Source organism: Sinocyclocheilus grahami, unplaced genomic scaffold, assembly GCF_001515645.1.
Source record: "Sinocyclocheilus grahami isolate Dianchi unplaced genomic scaffold, SAMN03320097.WGS_v1.1 scaffold122.1, whole genome shotgun sequence".
Lineage (NCBI taxonomy): Eukaryota > Metazoa > Chordata > Actinopteri > Cypriniformes > Cyprinidae > Sinocyclocheilus > Sinocyclocheilus grahami.
Window position 1 is genome coordinate 1243364 of NW_015505301.1, and position 13421 is coordinate 1256784.

Sequence of the window (13421 nt, forward strand, 5' to 3'; positions counted from 1 at the left end):
AGGGTGAGTAATTAATGACAGAATTTTCACTTTTGGGTGAACTATCCCTTTAAGACTCATCCATGCCTTCCTAAAACGCCTCATTCAAACACGCTCTCACAAATCAACGTCACTGTGTGGGAAGATTTGCATAACACCGCCCAAGTGTATACGCAAAGACAGAAGGCATAACTTTTATTCTCGCTGTAGTATTGTTACCACTGCCATGTCGTGGAGATGCTGTGGGTTTCCAAATATGGTAAGGGGCATTACATTTCCATCACACGCTTGAGGTATTTGGCCAATCACAACGCACTGGATAGCTGGCCAATCAGAGCACACTGTGCTTTTTCAGAACGATGAGCTTTGTAAAAATCAACACGTTTCAGAAAGGCGCGGCAGAGAGGAGTAACAATAATGTACAGTATATGTATGTGAAAAAATTTGTTTTTTAACCTTAAACCACATCCACACACAGCATTACACCAAATACACAAAATAATGTTCTTTTTAGCAACATCATATGAATACTTCAATACTTGTATTCATCTGAATCACACAGCATCTCCCTGACATGCTGCATCAACACTACTGCGGTTCCTGAAAACATGCCTTCTTTCTTTGCGTGCACATTTGGGCGGCATTATGCTAATATTTCTACATAGTGACGTAGACATGTGGGGGTGTGTTAGAACGAGCCGTTTTAGGTAGGCGTGGTTGACTCTTAACTTTTATAAAGAATATCTCTTTGGATTTGAGACTTTAGTCTTTGCAACTTTACAGATCTTCTTTATGCACCAAGAGCTTGTAACACTTCAAAGAGAAAGGAAAACTTGAAATCGCATCATATGACCCCTTTAATAAAAAAAAAACAAGCAGCTAAAATTAGAAGTAGCATTAAGCATTAGAATAGAGAGTGCTAGTGTTAGAGGGTCAAATGAAGATGAAAGATGTGTTTTCAGCCGTTTCTTGAAAATATTAAGGACTCAGCTGCTTGGATTGAGCTGGGCAGGTCATTCCACCAGGAGGGAACAGTTAATGTAGAAAACCATGAAACTTTTATCATAGGTAGAATGCAAAATGTTTCAATACAAGCATTTCAGTCAAACGTAATTTATGCAATATTTCAAACCTTTAACCCACTTGGGAAAATCAACCCATGGCAACAGTTTAAAAGTATCACAATTCTGTGGAAAAAAACGTGGACTTGGCAACCCTGCATCCAACAAGAGCTACCGGAGTCAGCTTTGACTGATCACAGGTCGAGAATAAGGAGAAATGACTGACAAGACCATGCTGGAGTATTTGCTGCTCAACAGATTCTGAGCTCATTGACAAATATCTGATCTTGTAAAATGTGCTTGCTCCCTTTACACAGTGCGTGTGAGATCGCGAAAGTGAAAGTAAACAGCGCAAACGCTCATTCAAAAATATTTAAATACACCGCATCCTGAGAGCGGCTCCCTGATGCGCCAAAATTATACACAATATTAGAATGTTTAAATGAGTGGACACGAAAATCGCGGGAGCGAAACATGTTGCGGGAGCAGGCGGCAATGGTCAGAGATTCAGCGGGAGTGGGATTAAGAAAACAGCCGAATCCCAGACATTTTGGGCAATTAAGAAATCCCGGCCGGACGCATTTTTGTAGGTCCAAAAAGAGGACATGTCCGGGGAAAAGAGGACGTATGGTCACCCTAATTTATTGCTAATCGATGTATTATTTTTAAAGTAGCATATAGAACATATTTTCTGCCTCATTCTGTGACAAGAAGCCTCATCAGATCACAAAAGGAAGCACTTGACTGGTGTTGTGGAGTAAAAAGGTTAAAGTTTTCTCTTTTGTTGGACAACAGGTTTAGAAATGTGAATACAAGGGAGGTTTAGCTTTAGGCATTTTAATTTAAGCATGTTTAGCTTAGTTAACGGAAGGCTACCTGCTGCTTCGGGAATCAATCGATCGCTCAGGCATGGCACCGAAATGAGGCACCGAAATCTGCATTCGGATTCGGTTCTAGTACATACCGGTTTTATAGGTACCGGTGCCATATTGCCGATATGAGCCTGTCGCCGATATATCGGTGAATATGCCGCCGATACGAAATTTTTTTTTACACCGCAAATAACGCAGATAAAATGCTTGAAATGGTATAATTACTTAGTTTGTCCAGCAGAGCGCTCCATTGTTTGCTACTGGCGACCTGTATGAAATGCTTTAAAGCTTAATTCTTGAAAACCATTGAAACTTTGAACGGCCATATCTTGAGGAACCCTCTCGAATGCGAATCGAGTGTACGTCTAGAGGCCGCTTTCGAATGAGACCACCGCCGCGTCGATAGCCCCCCGGGGTCGGGAGGTAGGGGGGGAGGCACCGAAATCTGCATTCGGATTCGGTTCTAGTACATACCGGTTTTATAGGTACCGGTGCCATATTGCCGATATGAGCCTGTCGCCGATATATCGGTGAATATGCCGCCGATACGAAATTTTTTTTTACACCGCAAATAACGCAGATAAAATGCTTGAAATGGTATAATTACTTAGTTTGTCTAGCAGAGCGCTGCTGCTCCATTGTTTGCTACTGGCAACCTGGATGAAATGCTTTAAAGCTCAAGTCTATGGAAAACCATTGAAACTTTGAACTGCCATATCTCCGTAACGGCGCAGTGGATCCGCACCAAATTTGGGGGATCCCTTCAGCTTGAGGAACCCCCTCGAATGCGAATCAAGTGTACATCTCGAGGCCCTCTTTCGAATGAGACCATCCCCGCGTCAACAGCCCCCGGGGTTCGGGAGTTACGGGCGGTTAAATTCGCGGTCCGGCGCCGACCGATCTAGCGATGGCGTTCGAGAGGGCTCCTCGAGCTGAATGGATCCCCCGAATTTGGTGGAGATCCGCCGGCGCGTTTGAGAGATAGTGACACCAGCCAACACTTTCACTTCAGTAAGGAGGTCTCTTGTTCAGGCAGCAGCATTCAAGCGTTGTCTTAGTCGGCCGTAAGTGCCCTGCGAAGTGGACTTGACATGATAATGGACTGACACAGAACAGCATACGCTGGTTACGTCCATCGGATACTCTCCAAAATGGCGCTTCGGAGGAGACTAATTGTTGAATAAAGTTATTTTTTTCTTTTGTGCACAAAACGTATTCTCGTAGCTTCATAAAATTACGGTTGAACCCCTGATGTCACATGGATTATTTTACAGATCTCCTTGCTACGTTTCTGGACTTGGGAACATTTCAGTTGTATTGCTGTCTATGCAGGGTCAGACAGCTCTCAGATTCCATCAAAAATATCTTAATTTGTGTTCCGAAGATGAATGAAGGTCTTACGGGATTGAAATGACATGAGGGTGAGTAATTAAAGACAGAATTTTCATTTTTGGGTGAACTAACCCTTTAATTTTGTTTTAAGAAAATGAGGGATGAGTAAATTTTTCATTTTTTTTAGTTCTAATCAATGTTATGCCACAAATGCTATCGTTTGAGCTCAACCCAACCAGGAATATTCCTTCAGCTATGGTACATTTGCTCTTTGCGGAGCTTATATGACCTCCATTATCTTAGCAGTGAGCCAGTTTGTGTAAGGCCACCTTCAAAGTAAATATCTGTGGCAATAACATAATGTCATCCAGCCAAAGTCAAATCAATACGTACTTGAGTGGAGAAAGAGCGTCTCGCTTGTAAGTGCAGAGCGACGTATTCAGTGCCCAGATCAGTAACACTCCTTCTTGCCTGCCCTTAAACCTTTCTTCGATTAAAAATGAAATGTAATCGCAGCTGAGGTCTAGCGATGTGCTTCTCAATCCATTCCGACAGCTCATACACTACACACTTGAGCTTATTTAAAAGTGACCTATTACGCCCCTTCTAACAAGATGTAAAATATGTCTCTGATGTCCCCAGAGTGTGTGTGTGTGTGAAAAATGAAAATTCTGTCATTAATTACTCACCCTTATGTCGCTCCAAACCCGTAAGAACTTCGTTCATCTTCGGAACACAAATTAAGATATTTTTGATGAAATCTCTCTGATCCTCCATAGACAGCAAGGATATTACCACGATCAACACACAGAAACGTAGCAATGACATCAGTAAAATAGTCCATGTGACATCAGGAGTTCAACCGTATTTGTAAGAAGCTACGAGAATACATTTTGTGCGGAAAGAAAACAATAATAAAAATGTATTCAGCAATTCTTCTCCCCGAGTTACCGTTTTCCGCCATTTTGGAGAGTATCCTAGAACGTAATCAGCATTGTTTATGCTCAGTACAAAACGTGTGCATGCTGAACGTAAACAATGCTGATTACGTAGATTAAGTTCTGGGTTACCGATGTCCTTACTACATTTCTGTGCCTTGATCGTGGTAATATCATTGCTGTCTATGGAGGATCAGAGAGATTTCATCAAACATATCTTCATTTGTGTTCCCAAGATGAACGAAGGTCTTATGGGTTTGGATCGACATGAGGGTGAGTAGTTAATGACAGAATTTTCATTTTTGGATGAACTATTCAGGGCTCGCAAAATCGCTAGCCCGACGTCCCGGGGCTATTGTGTTTTCCAGTCAGGCTACCAAAATGTTTCACCACCCTGCCCGACGGGCTATCTTAAACAGTTATATAAAATTCCTTCCTTGATTTGCGTTGTTCACTAGCTTGTAGGGGTAAAACGTAGTTGATCGTTTGCACGCGTTTCTAAGTCTTGCCGATTTAAACATTCAAGTGTTTTAAACCATTCACGCGCATTCGGAGCGGCGCGCACTCATTCAAAGCGCACACAGAGAGCCGCGTTTCAGACAGTGCGCGTACACATAATCGATTCCTCTTTAGCATATCCTTGCATCTGAATGAACACATACACACAATTATCTCAAAATAACGTTCTCGGCAAGTATTCTTGTAAACACAGTGGGTTATGTCTTAAGTGAACGTAAACAGTGGAGAAAGAAATCTCAAGTGCATCATTATATTGGATCCGTGCATTCGGTCTTAAAGGGGCAGCAGCCTATAAATATGGGCTGTTCCATAAGCGCCACCTGCTGTCAGAGAGTGGCATTTGCGTCTCATTTACAAAGCTAAAATCAGACCCTTCGGTTTTTGCTTCAAATTTCAAAATTATAGAATCTAACTGCATTCTAAATAACATGTATTTAGCATTTTTGTTTGGATCGTGATTAAAATGCAGTGGTTGCCTCTGATTTAAAATGGAAAAAGCACAGCCAAAGCTTTTTTATATGAAGAGATTTGATTTGGGGTTTGTTTTTAAATTTTAAGTTAGTTTTATTATTTGACACATTTCAATTTCACAAAGAAATGTGCAGCATTTTGTTGGAGAAATAATAAAAGGACACCTTTTCATTTATAATTCGTCTTAAATCTCATTTTGTTAAAAAGAAAAATTGTGAGAATTGTATTGTGAAATCAGTATTGTGAATCGCAATGCGAGTTGAGTGAATCATTACATCCCTATATGCTACTAGTTTTTGCTGTGGTATCAAATAAGTATTTTGTTACTTAAATAATAAAGAACCACATTTTTTTGCTCATCTGCAAAACGACCCGATCTGTTATTCAAAATCTGATATGATAATGCAATATGATCCGAGCCGTGGGTTTTGTGATCCGTTACACCCCTACTCTTTTGACTTGTTATTTGAAGAAAAAAAGCGATCAATGAAGTTTTTAATCATGCTGATTTGTCCGCAGTGAATTTCAGCCGATGTATTTTTTTTCCTTTGCATTCTGACAATCTTGGCTGGCTGAAAACATTCCCTAAATAAGCCGGCTACTACTACAGGATGTCAGGAAAGCTTTTACTACAAATGGAAGTACATGCTTTCTGACAAAATCTGCATACTGATACTCGAAGGATTCTGTATAACAGAATTTTTAAAGGCCACACCGCAGGCATTTGACATTTGAAAAAAACATACAGAGTTTGAGTAAATTTGAAAATTTCTCTCAGAAATTACTAGTACATTTCACAAATAATTACAAAGAAATTTTTTTTTTGTTTGTTTTTTTACAAAAACATAGCTTTTTCTTGTAAAACGTACTCCAATAAACTGATTTTACAATGTTTATTGCAGTTAGTTTAGTATTATTCATATACTATTGTAGTGTTTGTTAATATTTTGAATTAGCTTCTATTTTACATTTTAAAGATTTTCGTTCAAATGTAAAATTCTAGATTAAGTAGATTTTAGTAATTTTGTATGTGGTTTTGTTATTTTTTATTATTAATCTGCTTTATTTTTTATTTCAGTTTTAGATAGGGATGCACCGAAATGAAAATTCTGGGCCAAAAAAATTCTGGATGCACTTGGCTGAAAACCGAAACTGCTTTGTAATGATTATTTATTATTTTATTAAATAAAGTAACTTTGTAATACTTTTTAATTTAACTCAATTTTAATGACACTTAATTTAAAAAACACAAGCCAATAAAATAACCACACTTTTACTGAAATAACACAATAAAACTGGACAGAATTTATATTAATATTGGTAACACTTTATAATAAGGTTCATTAGTTAACTACTTCAGTTAACATGAACTGAGAATGAACAATAGTTCAACATTTACTAATGCATTATTAAAATCAACAGTTGTACTTGCTAACAGTTAATGCACACTGAATTAACATGAACTAACAGTGAACAACTGTATTCTCATCAACTAACATTAAGAAAGATTAATAAATACTGTAATAAATGTATTGTTTATTGTTCGTTCATGCTAGTTAATACATTAACAAACATTAACTAATGGAACCTTATTGTAAAGTGTTACCTTAATATTGAATATCAATATATAATTTTTATTCACTATGTAACAGAATCAAGTTGTTGTTTTTGACTAATTAATTATCCAAATAATGTATAGTCCTACAAAGCTATTACTATCAGAGCATGTGAGCAGCAGAGCATAGCGTCACGAGAGGGTAGCATCATTTTACCAGTGTTGTCCAGTACAGCTGTACTACAGCATATTACAGCACAGTAGCACTACTGCAAACAGGAACAAGTATACTACATAAAAATTCTCTTTCAGCGTGTGATTTGAGCGGACTTTGCTTTCTTTTGGTGAGGATGAGCGATACAAAAGCACATTCACAGAGTGGAATATTTAGCGCCGCATCAAACCGCGTAGTGACAAGGATAGTGAAACCTGCATGCTGAACATCGCCGGGCGGTGCGGGGCACGCCATATATATTATATGCATATTTTCGGCCGTTTTTCTCTTTTGGCCGAAAACCGAAAATGGCATTTTCGGCCGATAATGTTCAGTGGCCGAAAATTCGGTGCATCCCTAGTTTTAGCTATACAACTTCTTTTACGTCAGTTAGTTGCCAAGAAAAATTTCTAATTTATTTACATTTTTAAGTCAAAGTTTAAGTATTTCAGCTTTATTTCAATTAAAAAACTATTTTAATACACTGAAAATAAATAAAGAAAAAAAATTGATGTAGCAACAATTTTCACTTAGAAAATGATAGTACATTTATCTAAAATCTAACTGAAATCATACAGATTCTGAATTTTTTAAGGCCATACCACAGGCTTTTGACCTATTTATTGGTAAACAGCTAAATAAATAAACTAGGCTTGAGAAAATATAAAAACAATTTCACTCAGAAATTGCTAGTAAATTTAAAAAATATTTGGAAATGGCAAAATTGTCTTTTTTGGGGGGGGGGGTACTTTTATTTTTGAATTGTAAAGGTTGTTTATTTTAGTAATTTTGAATGTGCTTTTGATATTTTTATTAGTATGGTTTTATTTTTAAATTACTTTAAGTCCAAGTTTAAGCATTTTAGATTTATTTCAGTTCAAATTATTTTTAAAAGGCTATTTTAGGTTTAAGAATAACGTTGTTTATTTTAGTAATTTTGAATGTGCTTTTGATATTTTTCTTAGTATGGTTTTATTTTTAAATTACTTTTTTAAGTCCAAGTTTAAGCATTTTAGATTTATTTCAGTTCAAATTATTTTTAAAAGGCTATTTTAGGTTTAAGAATAACAAGTTTGCTTGCATATACATAAAACTATAAAACAACACTCTGCATTGTTCACAAGTCAAACTAATTAAAGCAATGGCCATATTACTCTTATGTTGGGCTGTGGGAGCATTTGCTCACCACACAAGCCCTACTGTGGAATGTGTCAGCATGATGTAAGAGGTGGGTAACAAAGCTAGCATGAACTGAACTACTGGTCCAACAGGCTGAGTCGCACTACTGCAGCTCTTAGCAGCACTGATGCAAATCTGAGGTGAACACCAGCTGTCAGTGCATAGGCTCCAAGTTTGTGCATTCAAGCAGATCATTTCTTATAAACCACCAATGGAGAAAACCAATAGGGTTTGGGAGCTGAGAACCTGTTCTTAAACGGAAACAGGTTCAAACAGAACTGTCATGACATTCGATTCAGTTAACAGAACATATTGATACTAAATACTAAAGTACTCTTGCAGTGTTTCATTTACTAGTTGCACTGCAACACTGCTATACTGAATCGCAAACCATTGCAGTCCGATTCCCAAACGAATCACCAGTATAGTATATTATTTAATGCCATGACTGCATCTTAGGCTATTTTCATGGCAAAAACGATTTTAAAAAAAATACAAGTATAACAAATACAATAAAAACCAGCCAACAAACAAACAAACACAAGTTATATCACACAAGATTTTTTACATTAACATATCTTATGGACCAGTTCTTTATAGTGAATCAAAAACACTTCAGTTTGAATCAGCAAGCTGACTCTTACTGAATCAAAAGTGTTTTGTCACGTGTGACTCGAAATGAACCAAGGATTCTATTAAAAAGCATTTTTTAACACACATTTTAATAGCATATTACATTGTTTGTCATTTATTTCCGGTTTGTTGTAACTGTTCTGATCAAATTTTAGGGCTGTAAAAGTGAATAGTGTTTCTAATTTCCAAATATTTTAATATTATTTGACATTAGTTGATGCATTAACTAACATAAAATAACAATGAGCAATAATTTGTATTTATTCATATTTGTTAAAGGGATAGTTCACCCAAAAATTTTAATTCTGTCGTCATGTACTCACCCTCATGTCGTTCCAAACCTGTATGAGTTGCTTTCTTATGTCGAACATAAAAGAAGATATTCTGAAGATTGCTGGTAATCAAACAGTTGGTGGTTGCCATTGACTTCCATAGTATTTTTTTTTCCTACTATGGAAGTCAATGGCAACCACCAACGGTTTGATTACCAGCAATCTTCAGAATATCATCTTTTATGTTCGACATAAGAAAGCAACTCATACAGGTTTGGAACGACATGAGGGTGAGTACATGACGACAGAATTAAAATTTTGGGGTGAACTATCCCTTTAACGTTAACTTAGTTACCACAAATACAGCTGTCTGTCCATTGTTAGATCATGTTAAAAAAAATTAAGTAATTTCCATTGTTAGTTCATATTAACCAAAGCAGTTAACAAATGGAACTTGCATTGTAAACTGTTATAAAAATAAAATCGTCAATGGCATCGTTAATGAACTGGAATCCTTAAGGGGAAAAAATATATAACCTATTCTCACAATATTGCCAAGTTATAATGAAAATTAAATAAGAGAGATGAAAGAAAGAGAGAGATAAAAAACAACAACAATAGAATGTAGACAAACAAATAAAAAAAAAACACGTATTCAAGACCAAATGCATCTATATGGGGTGCTAGGACTTAAACGCTAAGGTGCATCTAAACGTGACCTAGACCCAATGAACTGCCCGGCGGCGTGACGTCATCCACCGTTAAACCTCGTCACGGCGGATACGAACTCTGTCGACCAAACTAAAGCCCTCCCGGTGAGCTGGACGACAAAAGCAGCCTTTGCTCCACATATAAGCGCTTGCGAAAATAGTGGAGTTCAGGCTAATCACGAGGTAAATGCTAATTAGCAGCATTCCCAGCTAACTGGCGCCCCAACTTTTCCTTTCTTCAATCAGTCGAGCTCCAGAAAACCGACCCGTGGCGTGCAGTAGCTCGAGCTGACTCGCTAATCTCAGCCCGCACAGAAACGAAACGCAGAGACTGTCAAATATCAACGCGCGTTTACTTTCAACAGAACGCGCCCGCGAACGCTACATTGTTGCTTTTAGCGGCTCGCTTTAGAACGGTTAGTCTGACTGGCTCCAATGTAACACAAGCATTCCAGTGGAACTCCATTCACACGTTACGAGGTAACAGCTCTGCCAGATAAAGTTAAAATACCACTGAATATCGTTGGACTTGCCTTCCTCGCCTGGTCAAACGGAGGCTCGCAGGCTAAAGCTAGCCAGGCAAATAAGAGGGGGGAGCTGGCTAAACTTAATCGCGCGAGCAGCGCGGGCGAATCAAGTAAATCAGCGACACAACTGAAATGTTAAAACAGTAACAGCCGTGCATCCGCTTCCAGGTCGCTCAAAGCGATTTGTTTACACAGCGACAACAGGCAAAACACAACTCTCTAACTTTGCAAAGTAGCCAGACTGAAATAGCGAGTGTAGCTGGTTTAGCAAGCTAATGCAGGATACCGCCGCCGCGGAACTGTGATTGGATCCTGCAGCGAGTGTGTAAAAATCGCGTTATAAAGCCACCCCAAAACCGCCATTCACCGGCAAACAATCAACATTTGCAAACATGTCGGACTTACAGTGTTTGGTTTCCTTTTAAATCCTGCACGTTATGTCCAGCTCTGACCTTCGGGTTGGTGAAACAGCATTATAGTTAACTGCCGCCGCCATGTTTCTGCTGCCTTATGCCTAACGATGGCTGGCTGCTTGTTTATCTCGCCAGCAAAACCTCCCCCACATACTATGGGCACCAGTATCTACTCGCTTACTCGAGCCTGCATAGCAACCTTGCAGTGAGCAACGGGGCAAAATGATGATACAGCAAACGTAAGGACACGGCTCACCCGTTGGATTGGATTTTCCGTCTTTGTGTTTTTTAAACTGCGAGGAGATGTTTCGTAATATTACGGGAGGGAATCGAAACAGTGTTGAAAGGCCAGTTTACAAAAGCTTTCGCCTTTAAAGTGGTGCTGTGGGAGGAAAAAGTGTGCCCGAGTGGTCGAGCCGGTGTTGTTGTTATTCCAAACCCGACGCAATCTGCACTATTATCATAACAGCTGAATTAAAAAGCACATTAGATGACCCACACGAAACTGCTTTCCAGACCTCCATACACCACATCCTGCGTGTTATGATTTATGACTCTTAATATACATTTAATCTACATTTTTTAGCAAATCAAAAACAACTTTAACAAAACAAAGTACAAACTTAACATCAGAACCTTTTTGACCAAGTTAAGGCCTTGACCATATAAGAGAATATTCAAGAGCGCTTGGGTCTGAGAATAGCAAATAGTCCATTTAAATCCAGTTTTATCCATCACTAGTATTTTTTTTTTCACCTTCTAGACATCTCATCGCCTCAAGTCTCCCATATACTGAAAAACGATCAATATGTTGATTGTCACATAACTGAAGGAAATGTTATTATAGGCTATATAGCGTAATATATGCATTCATCAGACACATTTCCTCGATTATGAGTCCACATCTCTAGCCGTCGTTTAAAGGTAATACACATCTGTGAGAAACAACGAGGAAGCCCCTATATAAGGGGTTTTCAATAGTCTAGTACTCCACCGTGTATCATAACAGCATCGAGTTATCAAATACACAGACGATTCTTACTTTTCTCCCAGGATACAAACCTCAAATGGCCACGAGTTCAGTGACTGTTTGATCGGGCAGCAAGCCAAAGCTTACCGTGATTACTCAGCACAGCAATAAACCCCAAATGTGTCAGGTATCCGATCAAAATCCACACGGCGACAGGTTGGCTTCCTATATAAAATACTTCCATGTGAACGCCAGCCAGCGAGCGAGATGAAGTACGGGCGAATCGAAACGAATCCTACAGTTGCAACCCGTGTCGATCAAAGGTCTCCAGCGAATGTAAATTCTCTCAAAAGGAAATCTGCAAACAGTGACTTGTGCAATATTCGCTGTTCACACTCTTTCAGATTGGCACGCGCTTGACAATAATTGTGAAACAGCCGTAGACTGTATAAAAACAGCACGGGGTTGTCGCAACGAAACGTCCCGAAAGAGACTGTACTGTCAGTTCAGGAAAGCATTAATAGAAATGTTATTTTGGTTTCATATTTTATACTTTGGCTAATGAAAAATACCCACAGCATACGCGCAGAGTGATTTGCGAAACCAATAAATAGCACTGGGCTTACAACTAAGAAAAAGCTTGGCGAACAGCGCCACTAACTGTTTACATGTTCAACACCAACATCTGTAGGAAAATTACCTCATGAAGCAAAATGAAATAAATCAAGTTTTCAGTGTGCCCTTTTACTGTATTTCATTTGAGAATTACGTATTAAGTTATTCAATAAAAAATTTGATCAAACAAATTGTTGTATTATTATTAGGCCTAACGTTTTTCTATGCCATAGATTCTCGAACGACTGTTGCTATGGTTACTGCGCTTTCTGACCAACTCGGAGTAGAAATTTCCTGAAACGCTGTTTGAAAACTTGACTTTGTTTTTGAGGGTTCAAGCCGTTCAACCCCTTGTCACGAATTTGTATAAAAAATAAAACAAAAAATAATATTGAAAATGTTTTGAGCGTTATTTTCTAAAATGTGGTAAATCAGATATAGACCAATAACCAATACATTGAAATGGGGACAAATACTGTGAAAACAACATTTATAATAATGTATTCACTGGTTGTACTTGGGTAAAATAAATGTGAGATGACAGTGCTTTTTTCTATGTACTGTTGTTCTTAAATCAAAACAATCGTTTCCTTAGAGCCTGACTTCAGTCTCGCACTGGAACACACTTGTGATTTGACATTTTCATGTGTTATCAACACCGAACAGCAAAGTCAGATTTGCCAAGTTCAAGAATAAAAGGTATTATCTACTGCCAAATCAAAAGCACACAGCTTTTGTTCATCATCCTTTGCTAATTTAACAACATTTGTGGAGCATTACACTTTTTTTGCTTACCTTGACCAGTAATGCAGTACAGTGCAACAAATGAACATTTTTGCTTGTGATCTTTTTTTCGAATGAAAAATGTGAATGCGTTTATACAACACAAATGAAGAGACATTAGACGTGCTTCTAAATGCATAGGATAGATTCAACAAAAACTGTGAGCCTTCAGAGAACTTTAAATACAACCCCGATTTCAAACTCAAGTTAAAATACTGAATTATTCCTCTCTGATCTGTCAAAATGATGTATGGTTAGGCACTTGGAAAAATAAGTTACATTTTCCCCACAGCTTTCATGTTTTCTTTGTAGGTATGACTGGATCATAGATTTGGATTTGAAATGCAGCATTCAGCAAATAAAGCAAAGAGCATATGG

The 13421-nt window shown here is 38.2% G+C and overlaps 1 long non-coding RNA gene across 2 annotated transcripts in view; it reads right to left on the minus strand.

Moving 5' to 3' along the window:
* LOC107589929 (uncharacterized) overlaps nucleotides 1-12418 on the minus strand; it is a 60156-nt gene extending 47738 nt beyond the window's left edge. The window contains exon 1 of one of the 2 annotated variants that reach the window (XR_001609722.1): nucleotides 11793-12418. This is a non-coding gene — a long non-coding RNA (uncharacterized lncRNA). Of the gene's footprint in view, nucleotides 1-10667; nucleotides 11222-11792 lie in introns of those variants that run through there. The other variant, XR_001609721.1, reaches the window with a different exon arrangement.
* Nucleotides 12419-13421: the final 1003 nt, after the last annotated feature.